Here is a 20,221-nt window from a genome sequence, read left to right as displayed (position 1 = left end):
AGAAGCCTTAGTAGAGTCCTAATAGATGGCTCACGTAAGCTAGTGAGGAAGTCTGTAGTTCATTTAAAATAGTCTTCATCAGGGTGATTTTTGAAGTGTTGTCATTTAAAGTGGAAATCAGCTGCCACCTTACGTATGCTCTTGTATAGAGAAACCCACTACTTAACTGTGCGGGATACAGGAGGCCTTATTGTATTTCGTCTTCTTAAATGTATACTGTTAACTTTTTAAATGTTATCTTCAGAGAGAGATCTGTTTGTTTATTACTTGGTTAACTATCTTTGATTATACCGTTTGTTTCTTGTTCAGTTGTTTAAGAAAGTGTCACTATAAAATATTGATAGTGGCCGTGGCCAGACTCCGAAAAATGACCCATAGGTCTAATCCCATTTCAGAGAATTCAAGGGACTTTCCAAAGTAATTTATTTGAATTCTGCTTGGAATTTGCAGTTCAGAAAGGGGCAGAGAGACACTAGTGTTTTTTTTTAATCATCTATAAAGTTAGGGCTTGCTTAACAAATGACATATATTTAACCTCCGGGAAACTAACTTCTGAAGTATCACCAAATTTTGTTACAGGTGTCTGTTCACAAACAAATGGTATGTGGTACTTGTCATTACTGACCTACCTAGTTTTTTATTTAACTTTCAAGGGCTTTGCTTGACAACAATCTATTAGTCTACTTGAAATGATGGATTTTTGCTTGTTTGTTTTTTCAGATTTGCTTCCTAACCCTCTGTCATTTCTTAAATGGGTCTGAATTATTTAAGTTAATACTTCATTTCAGTACCTCATTTTGTAAATTTATTGATTGAATATTCTTGAAATTATGGATTTTGAATTTCAGTCTTTTGTTCTCATGGGGAGATTTTGTTGCAGTGGATCCTACTTTGGTCTGTGCAGAGTGGGTAACCATTTTCTCTCCCTGCCCAATCTGTCCTTACCCCCAGTGCTAATGAAGGTTCTGCCAGGCCTCCCCGACACTGCTGTTTTCCCTTGCCTTTCTAATACCAGATACATTCGCTGCTCAAGGGAGGAAACCATGGCTTGTTTCTCATGGATGATGATAACATATTTTTTACAACCTTTCAGTGAATGCCCAGCCATGCTTCTATCACATGCTTGTTGCCCTTGTGACTCAAGTCTCCTTCATCGGTACTAACACCTTGCAGATTAGGGCAATGCATTCTTGCCTGAACTGGTGGGTCAGCCCATCTGAGCACCTAGCAGAGCCCTCTGTGCTAGATGACTACATTCCTGACTTAGACAAAGCTGGTCTTAATGAACTTTGTACTAGACAAAGTTTTTTCCCAACTCTTGACCTTGGAATGTTACCTCACCTCTCTGGGCTTCAATTCTAACATCTTTGGTAAAAGAGAATGATAACTTTTAAAAGGTCTTTCATAGTGTAGAAATTCAAAGATTCTAATGAAAGAAAAAAATCATAGCTGGAGTCAGTATGTATTTCTAAGCCTTGTTCTCAGTGGTAAATCTGGTAAATTTACAGATTTACCAAATCTGTAAATCTGGTAAACCAAGCTTTGCCAGAATTCTCTTTCCCTCCCCGACATTCCAGAGTTCATTATTCCTTCCACTGTGTTCTCCCAGTGCTTTGCCCTAAAAGGCTTCCCGTTGGAGAGTTTATCATGTGATATTATACTTATCTATTTATTGTATTAGTCTTCTGTATAAGTTCATGACCCCCTTTAGGGCTGGATCTGTATCTCACTCATCTTTTTATCTCTGGTCCCACACTCAGGGTCCATCAGCTATCCAAGAATGATTGTTGAAAAGCCATCCACCTGTAGGAATAAAAAGCAATAGCTTGCAGACCCTGAGAGAATTTCTCTGTATCAGAGCACTAGTCTGGCGTTCAGGAGACTGTGGTTTAGCAACAGACCAGCTCTGGGCCCCTGGACACCTTACTTACAGTTTGCCAAAATCACTGGCTTGTGCTAACGATCAAAGAAGATGATACAGAAGAAAACACTTGGAAGAATAAAGAGCTGTTAATATTAATAGTCATCATTCCTTGAACTCATGTTAAAGTAATCACATCATTTCCATTTTACTGGTGAGGAAGTCAAGACTCAGAGATACCTCATTCAAAATACTACAGTTAACTAGCAGATAGTCTGGGATCAAAGCTCTTTCTACTGCACTACACTGCCTTCTACTATGAGTGAATATTGTTAAGTCGATCCATGAATCTTTACTAAATACGTACTGTGTGCATGGTGCCATGTGTATGTATGTTATCATATAAGAGGCTGTAAAAATATAAAAGGTACTGCATTCATATCTCTGAGCTCCAGGCCACTATGCCTGCTGGAGATCTCGGGGGCAGCCCAGATGTAGATCCCAAACTATACTTGTGCTATCTCCCCTCCTCCCACTAACTCTCCTGATTTGCTTCCAGTTTTTTTAGAATGCCATCATTTATGGAAGCCAGAAACTCAGGAGTCATCCTTTGGACTGTCCTTTCCTTCCTCTTCTGGATGGAGTTTGTTACCAATTCCTTTCAGTGTTTTCACTATTACTTCTTACATTCATCGTTTCCCCTCCATTTTCACTTCCCAACCACAGTCTAAGCTACCACCACCTGTGACCACAACTGCTGCATTAACATTCTAATTTGCTACTTGCTCTTCCTCCATTCTCCCTAGCCCTCTTCTTCCAGTCTCTTTTCCATACCAGAGAAGAGCGATCTTTTTAAAAACATAAATATATTTCACTTACCCATAATGGGTTTGCATTGCTTTTAGGAAAAAGACCTATATCTTTCTCAAGGCACAGGCTCTGAATGGGCTTGCCCACTTTTCTAGTCTTATCTCCTTCTTTCTTCCCCTCTTTCTTCACTTGGGCATCATTGGCCTTCTCCATCCCACAAGTGGGTATTAATGTAGGCTGTTTCCTTTGTTCGGAAGGCTCATTCTATCTCCAGTCCCTCTGTGGTGGGCTGAATACAGGCCCCCAGGGAAATGCAGGTCTGAATTCCTGAAAACTGTGAATATCACCTTACATGGTATCAGGTTTTGCACATTAGACTAAGGATTCTGGAATGGGGAGATTATCCTGGATTTATGAAGGAGGCCTAAATGTAATCACTAGAATGAGGCAGAGGGAGGTTTGGCTCAGAAGGCAGAAGGCAAGGTGATGGTGGAAGAAGAGAGAGATCTGGAAAAGCTGTGACCTGCTTTTGAAGCTGGAAGAAAGGGCTATGGACAAGCGATGCAGCTCTAGAAACTGGGGAAGGCCAGAGAACAGATTCTCTATCACGTCCTGAGTGACTGTGGCCCTGCTACACTCAAAATTGGTTTCTGCCCAGTGAAACCAATTTTGGATATTTGGCCTCCAGAACTGTTATTTTGAGGCACTAAAACTATGGCAATTTTTCACAGCTACAATAGTAAACTAATACAAAACATTTAAAAATATGTTTTATTGATTATGCTATTATAGTTGTCCCATTTTTCCCTCCCCTTTCCCCCCTCCACCCTGTATACCCCCTTCACCCACATTCCTCCATCTTAGTTCATGTCCATGGGTTTTACATATAAGTTCTTTGGCTTCTACATTTCCCACACTATTCTTAACCTCCCCCTGTCTATTTTGTACCTACCATTCATTTTTCTTATTCCCTGTACCTTTTCTCCCATTCTCCACCAGCTTCCTCCCCACTGATAACCTTCCATGTGATCTCCATTTCTGTGATTCTGTTCCTGTTCTGGTTGTTTGCTTAGTTTGTTTTTGTTTTTAGGTTCAATTGTTGCTGGTTCTGAGTTTGTTGTCATTTTACTGTTCATAGTTTTTGTCATCTTATGTTTCTTAGATATGTCCCTTTAACATTTCATATAATAAGGGCTTGGTGATGATAAACTCCTTTAACTTGACCTTATCTGAGAAGCATTTTATCTGCACTTCCATTCTAAATGATAGTTTTGCTGAGATGAGTAATCTTGAATGTAGGGCCTTGCCTTTCACGACTTGGAATACTTCTTTCCAGCCCCTTTTAAAATTTTTTTTAAATTTATTTTTATTTTTTATTATATGTATTTACTTATTTTTATTTTTCTTTATTTCACTTTTCATAGCCTTCACTTTTCCTCTATTTTTCAATCATACTTAACCATTTCTGTGAGCATCCTGATTACCAGTGTTTTGAACTCTGCATTTGATAAGTTGGCTATCTCCTTATCACTTAGTTCTGTTTTTGGAGCTTTGATCTGTTCTTTCATTTGGAACACATGTTTTTGTCTAGGTGTATCTGTTACATTTTAAGAGGCAGAGCCTGAGATATTCACCAGAGTGGGGCAACCCAGGTCACTGGGTGGTGATGCTGCATGTTGGGGAGGGGTCTGAGAGGGAACAATGTCGCTTGCTTGGCTCTTGGCCAGCTTTCAGTCTGTTGCCCCACTGCCCACAAGCAAACTGCACCTTTCTGGTGTGGATTCCCAGATATGTGGGTTTGTGTACATTCTAGGACCCTGTGGGTCTCTCCAGTGAAGTCTCCTGTGAGGCTGGGAGTTTTTTCTGCTGCTTCAACCCCCATAGATTTTTACAGCCAGAAGTTCTGAGGCTTTATTTTCCTGGGCTGGAACCCTGGGTTCTGTGGTCTGTCTTGCTCCCCAGTAGTTCCTCCCGGTTTATCCACACACAAATGTGGGACCACCTAGTCCGCCAGCTACTGCCTTGCCCACCTGGTCTTTTAGCCACCACCTTGGACACATCCTATCCATCCCAGCTGCCAGTCTCTACCCTGCCTACTGGCCTGGATGAATGTTTCTTTTTTAACTCTGGTTGTCAGACTTCCATACAGTTCGATTTTCTGGCAGTTTTGGTTATTTTTCATTTTTCAATTTGTTGTTGTCCTTTTGGTTGTGACAGGAGGTAAAGTGTATCTACCTATGCCTCCATCATGAATGGAAGTTCCAAAACATTCTTATTTAAGAAAATTGTTGCAGACTGCTCTGTCTGATTTTAGGAATTGTATCTCGACCCCTTGTGGCTAAGGGCAAGGGACAACCTCTGGAATGCAAGCCACAGCAGACAAAGTTGTCTCTGGTAGCAAACGCTGCCTCAGTTTCCTCTCCCTGACCCCAAAGCTTGGTCAGAAGTCAATGATGAGTAAGAGCCCTCACAGCAGGGGCAACCTAAGCCAGACTTGATCCCTTGGGAGGCCTTCATGGAAGGACTGGGTGGGGGGGAGGCTGCAACAAAGAGCAATGGACTCTCACCCCCCGGCTTTGACATAGCCCAAGTCCCTGTGTTCTGTGGGAGAAGCACTTCCTGGCTCTAATCCCCTTAAGCCCTTAAGCCTGAATACCTGTTGGGGAGGGGTGCAGCTCCTTGCCTTGCTAGAGTGTGTCCTGGGGAACAATCTGGCATCACAAAGACTTTCTGATAAACCTGTGAAATCTGCTCTGCTAAGAGTGTTTTCATTCATATGATAAGGGTCCGAGAGGAAATGAGTATGTCTCTCAAAGTTTCTGCAATTCTCTTCCTGACAGACTCTGAGTCATAGTAAGCCCTTGGATTTCTTTGAAATGTTATCTACTGTTTGATCCTTGCCGCCCTGTATTCCTGTGTATTAGAAACCAATACAGTGCTATGGAGCAGGGGGCTCGGGGCCTTTTTCCCCAGAGAAACTGGCCACCAGCCCACGGCCTTTTCCCTCTAGGAAAATGGCCAGCCCTCTTCCCCAAGCAGATCACAGCATGATTGGGCCATATTCATTCTCATCCGTGGCACCCGGGGGGACTCATGAGGAAGTCACCCCCACAGAAAATGTTTTGAGCTCCCTGGAGTGAAAGAAGAGTGGTAAACCAGAGTCTAGAGCTGTGCCATCCAATATGGTGGCCAGAGTTTTAGGTGGCTACAGAGCACTTGAAAGTTGTACTTGGCTAGTGCACCTGTGGTGGAATATGAGTGGTTGGGGTCATTTTCCTGAAAGCACTGCAAATGCACTGGGATGAGGGAGAGGAATGCATTTGAAAGCATTGAGTTTGATGGGGCTGCCACTTGCAGGTAAGTATGCCTTGCCCTGACTATAGTAATGGGCACATGAGCCAGGCCTGGCCAACCATGATATGCTATTCCCAAGTCCATGATAACTCACTTGATGTTCTAGCACCAGAGCCAGAGCCAGTAGGGGCCTCTCCAATAATTTTATGTGAACACAGAGATGGTAAACTTTCTTTTTCCATCAGGGTTGCTGAGCTTGAATTTTGCAAGCCTGGAAGTATATGTGACCCCATGCTATCCCTTCTTCCTCTGCTTAGGGCACAGGTGGCAAACATAAGGCCCGTGGGCTGAATCCGGCCCTCCACCTTGTTTCTACCTGGTGGCAGCACCGAGCCCTCACTTAATTGTTAAGGAGTAGTTAATTTATACAGTCCTAAACTGACATTTGGCCCTTTGAAAGCAACCTCAAGGCTGACATAGCCCCCGGTGAAAATGAGTTTGACACCCCTGGCTAGGGGAATGTACAGGAGCAGGGAGGGTGAGGTGGACAAACCGAGAGATGCAGAGCTGAGACGTGCCTTCATTACAGTTGTTGAGTCCCTGGTTTCCCTAAGACCATTTTTATCCCTGAGATCATAAGGATAGAGGATCATCACAAAGACCTGGGCTTGTGGGAGGCCACCTCTGCCCCCATGTGGAATGAACTTGCCAAAATAAAGGCAAAGGGAAGGGGGTGGAGCTGAGAGACAGAAAAACACTGCCCTGAAGAATAGCTTGTGAACTCCAGGGATCCGGTGCACCAGATGCTGGCATGCCCTCTTAGATGTCCCAGTCGTGTAAGCAAATAAGTTCCCCCTTTATTCCTAAATATTTTGAGTTAGCATTCTTTCACTTGACAATTGAGTTTTATTCACACAACTAGGAAAGTTACTATGCATTATTTGAAAGAAGATTAAAAAATTTATATTTGCATTGTATTGAGAAAAAGAAATTATTTGGAGATTCTTGAAAATTTAGGCAATAGAAGAAGTAATAGCTTATTCTACAACAGCCTTGTAAATAAATGGTTGTGATAAATCCAGGTCCCGGTGAATCAGTTGCCTCCATGCTAAGCTTCTCTCCACCATCTCCCCCCAGGACCATTTCCTAGGGAAGCTGTGATGTTGAAGAAGGCACAGGGTCTGTGATCCCGTGTTTTTAGTACTTCTGTTGGTGTTGATTTGGAAAGTATTAAAATATGAGTTACAAGGCAAAACATTTTTTGGTCTGTTTAATTCTCTGCTATATCTTGAGCAGCTAAAACAATGCCTGGCTTGTATTAACTGCTTAAAAGCTGTGTTTTACTGAATGAATGAATAAATGGTAGCAATATTTACTTCTCACCTATTGTGTTAAGTACAGTAAGACATTTAAGGGAATTGAAGAATTTAGGGATGGGTCCCTGTTCACACAGAGTGTACAAATTACTTTTTACTTTAGTTCTTTTTTTTCTAATTTACTATAAGCTCAAAGACTAAAAATAATTCAATTTCTTCTCTTACAGTTTGCATAATATGCTTACGAGAGCTATAAATTTTCACATTATCTCATTCAAGTATGTCCTTGGATGATAAAAATGCATATGCTAAAGAATTACAGATTCCTGGGAAGTCCTGGGCTTATCCTATGAGATACAATCAATGTTTTGTTTTAACCATAGGAAATAGATAACGGAAAGAATAGGAAGATTTAATTCCACATCTAGGATAAAAACACGGCCGTGCACAGTGTGTTACTCATGGAGCAAACAACCCTTTTAAGAAGCCTTGGAGAAGGTGAATGAAGTGACTATAATGACTTTATAATGGTGGTTTTCTGAATGCCAGCTGTCAGTTCACAGCGGGAAATCTGCCAGAGTCGCCTTCTGAGCTTCTGAGAAGCTTCTGTGCTTCTGAGCTGGGCTTGAATCACAGGCCGCGGGCTCTCACTTCTGGTCCGACAGCATTGTTTATGGTAATCTGCAAGGACCCTGGACCCTGGTCAGCTCAATCCTGCATACGTGCACAGGCCAAGGGCAGCCTTTCAGCATCAGCGTGTCCCTGGCAGTGAATACTGCCCATAAGGTGGGGGCATGGGGTGGGGTGATAAAGGGAGATATTTAGGGGTAAAGGGGAACTTATTTGCTTACATGATTGGGACATCTAAGAGGGCATGCCAGCATCTGGTGCACCGGATCCCAGAAGTTCATAAGCTCTTCTTTAGGACACTAGCCTTTTTTTCTCAGCAAATGCTTGCTCTGCCCTCCTTTCCATTTACAAAGTCAACAGCCCATAAACCAGCCCACCTGGTCAGTCTCTCAGTGTCCTCCCCGCAAGGGTGTTTGCACAGGGGCTGAGCGCCAGGCACCGAATGCTGTTTACTCCTGTCTAGTTAAGGAGTCATTATTAGCCAAAAAGGAACTATGACGTCAGTTTGGTCTTTGTGGATTTCCTGATTCAGTGTTTATGAAGTAGACACGTATGGTTTAAGATATCTGGTCTAATTTGTATCATACCATAGTCATTTTTTATTTTCCATGCCTTGGTCATTTTTATGTGTTTTCTTTGTGAGACTGTGGAAATAAATACTGTGGAGGAAGGTGGCTTTTTCAGTCTTACTTTCCTACCTTGCAACAGAGTGTGGGTGCAAAAAAGCCCTCTCTGCTGAAGTAGTCTTGGGGAATCCTTATTATTTTCAGATTCTGTCCTGTTACAACAAAACTGTAACTTAGGTGCCCTTGGTCATTGGTCAGGACCTGGTGCCCAGAGTCAGGTGTGTTTCTGGGACTGAGCTGTCTGTAGCTCCCTGAGAGCCCTGCACAGGAGATCTGAGATCCCGTTGGATGCCTTTCGCAGCTGTGCGGTGAAGATCTGAGGACTTCTCCTCTGCCTACGTTCAAGAGGTGGGATAGTATCAGTGAGGCTCTTGGCCTTTGAAGGCAGGTGCTGTAAGTATTTGAGATAAAAGTTTCCGGAGATGAAACAATGGTCAGGAGGCCCTTTGAGGGCTGACAACATCAGTGCAACTGATTTTTCTCTCTCTTCCTCTTGCCGAGCCCTCTGTCTTCAGTTTGTTGTCATGTAAGGAGTTGAGTTGAGGTGGGGGGAAAGTACTGTGATACCTGTAACATCTTTCTCATTCCCTGCTAAGGAAATGGGAAAGAAGAAAAGGAGACCAAGAGGAGAGGTTGGAGGGGGGTTAGGAGAGGGCTTTGATGCTGATCTCTTCTTAAGCACACAGGAGAGGCTGCAATACCCCAGGGCACTGAGCTGCTCATTGTTTCCAGGATGTGTCATCTCCTTCAAGCTTCTGTGCAGTTGTGGTTCTCAGCCTTGGCTGCCCTAATCTTCCTCACCTGGGAACCAGTGACGCTTGCACTGGTTTGGGGGCAGGTAGTTAGCCAATCCTCCCTGGTCCTGGGCAAGCACCCTGCTCCAGCACACCATGGCATTCTTCTCCACTTGTTGTATGTATGCCTCTACCTCTGGGCTGAATGTCTTTCAGAGATAGGAGCTGGGCTTTATGTGTCTTTATACTGCCTTTTTGATCCTGAACCCCTCGTGCTGACTCCAGAACATGACCAATAATAGTGCAAAGAAGAGTGCCTCCAAGTCCGCATCAAGTCTAGGGGAATGCTCATACTTCAGAACCTGTGGGTCCTTCTTGCACAGTCCTGCCACTGGGGCAGAGTTGAAACATGGCAGTCTTAGACCTTGAGGCTGGTTAATTCCGTATACAGCCCACATCCTATTATTCTATGTGCCTGTCTTCTAAACTACATCTGTACTATAAATTTCTTTATATAGAGAGATATACTCTCATCTGTAATTGTTAACTCTGTTTGTGCTGCCCCACCCGCAACAATACTCTGTATACAATAGGTGTTTCAAAGTGTGTAATCTTATTTTTCTCATCCTACCTGAGCCTGGCTGGTGGAGATAATGGCTTCTAAACATGTCTGTGCCCTGGCCCCAGAACCCTGTAAATTTTACCTTTCTGTGGTAAAATTTACACAGCTTGCAGATGTGATGGAATTAGGGATCTTGAGATGAGGAGATTATCCTGGATTATCTGGGAGGTTTATAGAATCACAACAGTCCTTATAAGAGTGACACAAGAGGGGACAGTCAAGGAGAAGATGACGTGACCATGGATGGAGGCAGAGCTCAAAGTGATGTGGTTTGAAGGTGGAGGAAGGTGGTGGAAGGTGGAGGAAGGGACCACAAGCCAAGGAATATAGCTGGTCACCAGGAGCAGGAAATGGATTCTCTGAAACCTACCGAAGAAACCAGCCCTACCAAAGTATTGACCTTAGCCTGGGGAAACTGATTTTGGATTTCTGACTTTCAAAACCATATGACAACGATTTCTGTTGTTTTAGGCTATGAAGTTTGTGGCAGTTTTTTATAGCAGCAGCAGGAGACTATTAAATGGCGTGCCTGTTCTGGGTGACCTGGGTAGTACAGCAGCTCTGATGGGCCGAGGAGGCAGGAACCAGGTGCAGAACTGACCTGCTGACTTCCAGCCCCTCTTTCCTTCCAGGTACCAGTGGAGGAGACTCTGTCCTTCCAACTTTGTGCATCCCTAAAGATTTAGATGTGAAATTTTGGCTGGAGTAGTTGCCTGGCGAGGAAGCAGCAAATGGGACCAACATGCAATGCTTTTATGGTATCTGTACTCCCCTTTCGGAGATCATTCCTCCCTTTGATCATTCACCATGACACAAACTAGAGCCTTTGGCTTGTCCTCAAAATACATTCTCAGAGAACGGGGGAAATGCCCCCAGCAGAAATGAGCTCTTGAGTCATAATAACTGCCTTAAAGACAGCAAGTCAGACAGCATTGGCCATCCCAAACTGTCACTGACACATTGGTATGTGATGAAATATACCTAGAGAAGTAAGGGACACCATTGGTACTGCTAAGTAAGATCAAGAAGTAAAAAAGAACAAAGCAGAAGCATGTCTGCAAAGTTTAATAATTGATATAAGTAGCATAGAGAAGGAATAAACATATGGAAGAATATCACTGAGACTAAGCTGGTGAGATAGACTATCAAACTCAGGGTCTCTCCTAGAAGGATGCAGGAATGGATCAAGACAAAAAATTTAAAAGAAAAGCCAAAGTGTAGGATACAGAAGATAGAAATAGAAATACTGTTATTCATCTGATAGGAGTCCTAGAAAGAGAAAATTACAAGCTGATGAAAGAAGTAGTGTTTGAAGAAATCACAGAGATTAACTTCCTAGAATTACAGATGAAAGAACAGATTAAAAAGACCATATTGAGATTTGGAGAACCAGCATAGATATATGAGATGGATGCAGGAGTAGCTTGACAAAAAAAGAAGAAGAAGACTGCTTATTTTTTTTAAATACAATTTTTATTTAATTCTTGTTCAAGTACAGGTTTCTGTCTTATATTCCCAACCCTGCCCGCCCCCCACCCCATGCTCCCCGCCTCCCTCCTCTTTCCACCCCCACCCTTAGTTATTGTCCATGTGTCCTTTATACTTGTTCATGTGAGAAGAAGACTGCTTATGAAGCTATTAAGGAAGTCGCTATAAATACCAAAGGATGAGTAGCATATAGATGACATATGCAACTATAAAACAACGTGGGCCCATTTCACTGTTGAATGTAGATGAATAATTCTTAACTAAAACATTAACTGAACCCAAGAATGCTTTTTAAAATATATTTTATTGATTATACCATTACAGTTGTTCTATTCCCCCCTTCATTCCCCTCCACCCTGCACACCCCCTCCCCCACCATTCCCCCATTTAGTTTATGACCACATGTCTAAAGTTCTTTGGATTCTATATTTCCCCTACTATTCTTGCCCTCCCCCTATCTATTTTCTACCTACCATCTATGCTACTTATTCTCTGTACCTTCTCCCCTCTTCTCCTCCTCCCTTTCCCCTGTTACTAACCCTCTATGTGTTCTTTATTTCTATGGTTCCACTCCTGATCTAACTGTCCTCTTAGTTTGCTTTTGTTTTAGGTATGGTTGTTAATAACTGTGAGTTTGCTGTTCTTTCACTGTTCACATTTGTCATCTTCTTTTTCTTAGATAAGTCCCTTTAACATTTCATATACTAAGGGCTTTGTGATGATGAACTCCTTGAATTTGACCTTATTTGAGAAGCACTTTATCTGCCCTTCCATTCTAAATAAAAACTTTTCTGAATAAAGCAATCTTGGCTGTAGGTCTTTGGATTTTATGACTTGGAATCCTTCTTTCCAGCCCCTTCTTGCCTGTAAGGTCTCTTTTGAGAAATTAGCTGACAGTCTGATGGGAACTCCTTTGCAGGTGACTGTCCTCTTATCTCTTGCTGCTTCTAGGATTCTCTCCTTCATTTTGATCTTGGCTAATGTAATTATAATGTGCCTTGGTGTGTTCCTTCCTAGGTCCACCTTCTTTGGGACTCTCTGAGCTTCCTGAATTTCCTGGAAGTCTGGGGAAGTTCTCCTTTATTATTTGTTCAAATAAGTTTTCCACTCATGGCTCTTTCTTTTCCCCTTCTGGTACCCCTATAATTTTTGATGTTGGAATGTTTAAAGATGTCCTGGAGGTTCCTAAGCCTCTCCTCATTTTTTTTTTAATTCTTGTTACTTCATATTTTTCTGTTTGGTCATTTCTTCTTTCCTTCTGGTCCACTCCCTTGATTTGAGTCCCAATTTCCTTTCCATCACTATTGGTTTCCTGTGCATTTCCCTTCATTTCAAGTAGTTTAGCCTTCATATGTTCCTCTAATTTGTGACTAAAATCAACCAGTTCTGTGAGCATCCTGATCACCAGTATTTTGAACTGTGCATCTGAGAGGTTCGCTATTTCTTTTTTGCTTAGAGTTATCGGCTCTGGGGCTTTGAGCTGTTCTTGAGTCATAATGTTTGATGTGTTTGCACCTGTTCCATATGAGGGGCAGAGCCCTAGGTGTTCACCAGGGTGGGGCAACTCAGTCACTAGGTTGTGATGCTGTATGTGGGGGCAGGGTCAAAGTGGAGCCATGGCGGTCCTCTCTGCTGCTTCCCACTGCTGCCTGGTCTGTCTCACTGTGTGCAAATGTGTGACTGCGGTCAGCCTGCTGCCCTGAACCCCCACTGGGTCTGCCCGACGCTACCCCACACCTGGAATCCGTCCACTGCTGCCTGGGCACCCGGGGTCGGGGCATCCTTCCTGCCTGACCCTGCTCCGCTGCTGGCTCCGCCCCTCTTACTGGTCCGGTTGAACAGCTTGTTGTTGTCGGACTTCTGTATAGTTCAATTTTCTGTTCTTTAACTGCGTCTTTGTTTACTAAACCTTTGTTGTATTCAAACTTGGTTGTGGGAGGAGGCACAGTGTTTCTACCTCTGCCTCCATCTTGGCGGAAATCCCAAGAATGCTTTTATAAACACACTATGATCAAACAAGTAGGTCTATAAACACGAGTATGACATTATATGTGTCATAGCATCATGGATAGATCTTAAAGGCAACTTAAAGTGGAGTAATGTATGAAACAGGAAAACCTTCCACGTAAAATAAAAGCATACAAAAACCCAATATATATTTTGCAGGAATATTTAAATTCTCACTCTGTCACCTGGTTACTGAGTAATTTTTATCACCTTATCAGTAAAATATATATAATAATAACAAAAGTTATGATCATTAAATGGGTAATAAGTGAAAAGACCTCAGAGCAATGCCTAGTAAGCAGGCAATACATGTGAACTATTATTTGCTATTAGTTAAAATGTCCAGAGCAAGGATTGCATTGTTTATTCTTTGAATTCCAAGGCCTACTACCTTGCTTGGCTTCTGGATTGGCATACAGGAAGTGTTTGAGGAGTGGAATCGAAAATTATAATCTACTTGAGAACAAAACTGGAATATAGGATGGAAGTAACTTTAGGCCTATAATTTCCTATTTTATTTCAGAAAGACTTAGTGCAGTAAGAATTCAGTAGCCTGCCCAGTTACTGTCCAAAGATGAGCACAAGCAGATGAACATGGAATATAAATAGCTCAGGGTATAGAAAATGCAAAGCATGGCAGAAAACCTTGGCAGCCTCTAAGAGATTTGTTGGAAAAGTTTTTGTTTTTAATAAGTATTTTGTCTGGTAAATTAAACACTGAATAAATATAGTGGCTTAGAAAAATTACGTGAATTTACCATCTTAGCATTTTAGATCTGGGAAATATCTTGCACATTTTAACTCTCCAGATCTCTGTTTCTTTATCTATAAATGAAGAAAAATTGAAATGGCTTCTCTAAGGTCACATGACCTCTTGTGCCAAAATCAGGACCCATGTCAGTGCCAGGTCCACCATGGTATACTGCTGCCACCATAATTAATTGTGATAATTATCTAAACATATTACTATTTCATTCCTGTTAAGTCTGTCCCTCTTTCTGTTATAATGGATAGTTTTGCTCTCCTTCCAGCTGCCTTGAGTTGGTTAGTATTGATCAGACTGGAAATCTATCACACAGCAGAAGGGCAGAATATGTTCGAGTCAATAAATCAGAGAAAAAAATTCAGGTTAGCAGGTGAGGGGAGAAAAGCAGTTAAAGTAGCAAATATAAGACTACAGAAGGTTGGCATTGTTTTAGTCGCAAGAATGAGATAAGCCAAGAAAAATAATTAAAGCCTAGTAGGTAGACTAAAAGTCTTGATAAAAAAATGGAATTCAAAAATGCTATGGCCAGGTGACTTCAATTGTGGCAATTTAGTTCATCATGTTATCATATTTTACCATGTATAATGCACACTTATTTTGCCTAAATTTTTGAGGGAAATATAAAGATGTACATTATACATGGGTATGATGATTGCATACCATGGATGTAATAAACCAGTGTGTAATTTGCACAAAAACATGGGCGTGCATTAGGCATGGCAAAATATGGTATTTAGGTTCATATTTTATTAACTGCTCAATTTTTCTGAAAACCTAAAAATGTTCCAAAAAGTAAAATTTCTTCATTTATGCCACTTATTTCTGACCAAATGTTACCTTTCCATAGATGAAACAAGACGTAGGAAGATACAGACTGAGCTGAACAGGCAGCAGGCAACATGAATTACCTGTTCTTGCTACGGTCAGGGCTCCTTTCACATACAACTTTTCACATAAGCCTCTTAGTGTATGTTTTCCTGTCACATTCCTGTGTTTACAATGAGAACGCTCAAGCACTTTTTTCCTTATGCAATAAAATATTTGGCAATAGATTGTACTTTAATTTCTGTAGAAAATGTTCAAAAGTACTTATTACATTGGGTGTATTTGGCAATATAAGGGAAACTCAGAATCTCTTTCTCACATTCTTTGCCGTACATCTCTAATTCACTTTATAACACTCTGGATTTCAAAGTAGTCTGTAGCAAGCTCAGAAGCATATATGAAAACATGTTTTGAAAAGAAGCTCTGGGCCCTGGCTGGTGTAGCTCAGTGGATTGACCACGGGCCTGCAAACCAGAGTATTGCAGTTCGATTCACAGTCAGGGCACACGCCTGGGTTGCAGGCTAGTTCTCAGCAGGGGACACACGAGAGGCAACCATACATTGATATTTCTCTCCCTCTCTCCTCCCCTTTCCCTCTAAAGATAAATAAAAATCTTTAAGTAAAAAAAAAGAAAAGAAGCTCTGAACTATACCTTTTTGATTTTATTAAATAGGGTCAGTGACATTGAACCCTCTTTCCCTCCTTTGATTGACTCTGCAGAGCTTGCCAAAATCAGACAGGCTAACTTTTTTTGCCAGCCATTCCTCAGGGGTAGTCTAGAGATAGAAGGTCACAAAATGCTTTTCCCTTTAGAACAAAAGAAAATAGTTCATGGGATTTTTTGGGAAGTGCACCTAAGAATAGCTTCTGTGGCTAGTTGCAAATAAAATTTGTGTGATTTTAATGGTACAGAAGCATGTCTATATAATCAGGAGATATGTCACATTACTTGAGCTAATCGTCCCTGGTGTAGCTAATGAAGTCGAGACACAGGAGACTGCCAGGCAAGATGGAGGCATAGGAAGATACACTTTTCCTACTCCCACAACCAAAAGAAGGACAACGACGAATTGAAAAACAAAAAATAACCGTAACTGCCAGGATATCGAAGAATATGGGAGTCTGACAACCACAGAGTTAAAGAAGAAACATTCATTCAGACTGGTAGGAGGGGCAGAGATGGGCAGCCCAGGCAGAGAAGACATTTGGCAAGGTGGTGGCTGCAGGACCAAGAAAGGTGGTGGCTGGTGGTCTGGGCAGTTCCACATTTATGTGTTGATAAACTGGAAAGAACAACTGGGCAGGGATACAGACCACACAACCCAGGGTTCTAGCACGGGGAAATGCAGCCTCAAAAACCCCTGTCTATAAAAATCTGTGGGGGCTGTAGTAGCGGGTGAAACTCCCAGCCTCACAGGTGTGTTCATTGGAGAGAACTATAGGGTCCTAGAACATACACAATCCCCACCACCCGGAAATCAGCACCAGAAGGGCCTGATTTGCTTGTGGGTATTGAGGGAAGTGACTGAAATCCTGAAAGAGTCAAGCAAGTGGCATAGTTCCCTATTGAAGCCCTCCCTGACATACAGCTCCCCAGTGGAGCAAAGTAGGTTGCCCAGCCCTGGCAAATACCTCAGGCTGTGCCCCTTTCTATGTAACAGGTTTGCTGAGACAAAAAAAAAAAAAAATTGGCCCAAATGAAAGAACAGATGAAAGCTCCAGAAAAAATACAACTAAGCCACAAAAAGATAGCCAATCTACCAGATGCACAGTTCAAAACACTGGCAATCAGAAAGCTCACAGAATTGGCTGAATATGGTCACAAATTAGAGGAAAAAAATGAAGGCTATAAAAAGATGCTCAGTATCGCTAGCTATCAGAGAGATGCAAATTAAAACCACAATGAGATACCACCTCACACCAGTCATAATGGCCATCATAAACAAAGCAACAAACAACAAATGTTGAAGAGGTTGTGGGGAAAGGGGGACCCTAGTTCACTGTGGGATTGCAGACTGGTGCAACCACTATGGAAAACAGTATGGAGTTTCTTCAGAAAACTAAAAATGGATCTGCATTTTGACCTGGCAATTCCACTGCTAGGATTATATTCTAAGAACCCTGAACCACCAATCCAAAGTGCACTCCAATGTTCATAGCAGCACAATTTATAATAGCCAAGGGCTGAAAGCAACCTAGGTGCCCATCAGTAAATGAATGGATCAAAAAACTATGGCACATTTACACAATAAAATTCTATGCAGCAGAAAGAAAGAAGGAGCTCCTACCCTTCATGAAAGCATGGATAGCACCGGAAAGCATTATGCTAAGTGAAATAAGCCAGGCAGTGAAAGATAAATACCATATGATCTCACCTTTAACAGGAACCTAATCAACAAGACAAACAAACAAGCAAAACATAACCAAAGACACTGAAATTGAGAACAGGCTGAAAGTGACCAGAGGGGAGAGGGGAGGGAATTTCAGGGGAAAAGAATGAAGGGTTTGTAGAAACAAGTACAAAGGACACATGAACAATAACAGGTGGGTATGGAAACAGGAGGAAGGTGGGGAGGGCTGGGGGGTTGGGCTGGGGTGCTGTACTTGAAAACAATTAATAAAAAAGTGAAATAAAGGAAAATGTACAGGGCACCAACAGTGATGAAAAGGAAACCAGGACTCAAATCAATGGTTTGGAGCAGAAGGAAGAAGGAAACATTCAACCAGAACAGAATGGAGAAACAAGAACTCAGAAAAAATGAAGAGAGGCTTAGGAACCTCTGGGACAACTTTAAATGTTCCAACATACAAATCATAGGGATGTGAGAAGGAGAAGAGGAAGAGCAAGAAATTGAAAACTAATTTGAACAAATAATGAAGGAGAAATTCCCCAATCTGGCAAAGGAAATAGACTTCTAGGAAGTTCAGGAAGCTCAGAGAGTCCCAAAGAATTTGGACCCAAGGAAGCACACACAAAGGCACATCATAATTACATTACCCGAGATTAAAGATAAGGAGAGAATCTTAAAAGCAGCAAGAGAAAAAGAGACAGTTACTTGCAAAGGAATTCTCATAAGGCTATCAGCTGATTTCTCAAAAGAAATCTTGCAGGTAAGAAGGGGCTGGAAAGAAGTATTCCTAGTCATGAAATGCAAGGACCTCCATCCAAGATTACTCTATCCAGCAAAGTTATCAATTAGAATGGACTGGCAGATAAAGTACTTCCCAGATAAGGTAGAGTTAAAGGAGTTCATCATCACCTAGCCCTTATTACATAAAATGTTAAAAGGACTTATCTACAAAAAAGATGGTCAAGTAAAATGAACAGTAAAATGACAACGAAGCTCACAGCTATTAACAATCAAATCTAGAAAAATACAACAAAATAACAAGCAAACTAAGCAAACAAACAAACAAAAAACAAACTAAGCAAACAACCAAAACAGGAACAGAATCACAAATAGAGATCACATGGAAGGTTATCAACAGAGGAGGGGACAGGGAGAGATGGGAAAAAGGTATAGAGAATAAGTAGCATACATGTTAGATAGAAAATAGACAGGGGGAGGTTAAGAATAGTATAGGAAATGTAGAAGCCAAATGTAAGAAGCCAACTTGTATGTATGACTCTTGGACTCGACTAAAGTAGGGGGAATGCAGGCGGGAGGGATGTGCAGGGTGGAGAGGAATAAAGGGAGGGAAATAGAACAACTGTAATAGCACAATCAACAAAATATATTTTTAAATAGTTCACATTGATTCTGTTCATATTTATTGAGAATTTATTAAGCCCAGCACTGCCATAAGCACTGTGAAAAATATAAAAAGCAATGGGATTCTATGAAGAAGTTACTAACAATTACCCAAAAGTCAATGGTGTGTGTCCTTGTTTCTCATGGCTTTTTATCTTTTTAGGCTTAGGACCCCTTTACACTTGTAAAAATTATTGAGAACCCCAATGAGCTTTTCTTATATCTATCAGCAATTACCATGTTAGAAATTAAACCTTAAAAATTCTTTCATATGTAATAACTCATGTAAAATATTCAATAACTAAAACCCACTGCATATTAATTTAAATAACATGTTCTTGTGAAAAATAACTACATTTTCAAACAAGAAACTTTGAGAAAAATGACATTGTTTTACATCTTTGCATATCTCCTTAATGCATAGTTTAAGAGAGAAGAATCAGATGGTCAAATCCACTTGTATTCATTCTGGGCCAATGTGAAGAAGTATATGAAGAAAATGTGGCCTCATGCAGATATGTAATTGAAAAAGGAGACATATTTTAATAGCCACATTAGAACATTGTAGCTATTCTTTGATATTACAACAAATTTTAGCATGTGATGTTTTCTTAATGGCTAGCTTTAATGTGGAATCTAAAACCATTACATTAAAATCCACTAGTCTTTCTCACAATTCAAGTTCTGTAACATTATGCATTGGTGTTTTGAAAAATATGAAATGTTAGCACTTCTATTATACAATATAAAAAATTACATTTATTCACATCACTAAAGATCTCATTGGAAAAGTCTTTAAGTATTGTGAAACTGTCAAATTCATGGTAACAGATCCAAATTTTACAAAATTCTAGTTTTCGCTTAAATGTTCAGATTTTATCACGAGCCATAGATACTGTCAGTTGCTTTCCTTGAAATGTCAGACTCAAGTTTCTCATTATTGAGAGAAGTATCTGCCAAATACACAAGTTTGTCGATTATTCTTTCAAATAAACATGGTGTTCCATGGAGAAAATACAGCTAGCTGAGCTTGCAACTCAAATTATAGAAGTGTTTTTCCTCAACAGCCAGTATTTATTCATTTGACATGTAAATTTCCATCTGTAAAACATGTTTTAATAAATGTGAGAAAGTTATGACAGATGGATAAGGGAAGGACATAACAACAGTCACAAATCATACTGCTAGTGCCTGGGAAGGAGAAAAACAATGACTATCATATCCAGTTTGCTGCCACTGCTGAGGCTGGTCCTAAGCTGCAAGTACTTATATCTGCCATTAGTGCAAATGTCAACTAGTGAACTGAATAAATTATATCCTTTAAGTTTTATGAAATGATTTTTACTTTGCAGTCCAACTGAAACAGTATCTGGACCCCACCATAATAATTACTGAGGTAGGAGAACCTGCCGTACCCTGCCTAGTTTGAGAATTAGAATTTTAGTGTTTTTTAAAAAAACATACCTTCTTGATTATGCTATTACAGTTG

Source organism: Sturnira hondurensis, unplaced genomic scaffold (assembly GCF_014824575.4).
Source record: "Sturnira hondurensis isolate 20B ecotype Veracruz unplaced genomic scaffold, ASM1482457v3 Scaffold0001074, whole genome shotgun sequence".
In the NCBI taxonomy this organism is placed as follows: domain Eukaryota; kingdom Metazoa; phylum Chordata; class Mammalia; order Chiroptera; family Phyllostomidae; genus Sturnira; species Sturnira hondurensis.
This window is presented reverse-complemented; position numbering follows the sequence as displayed.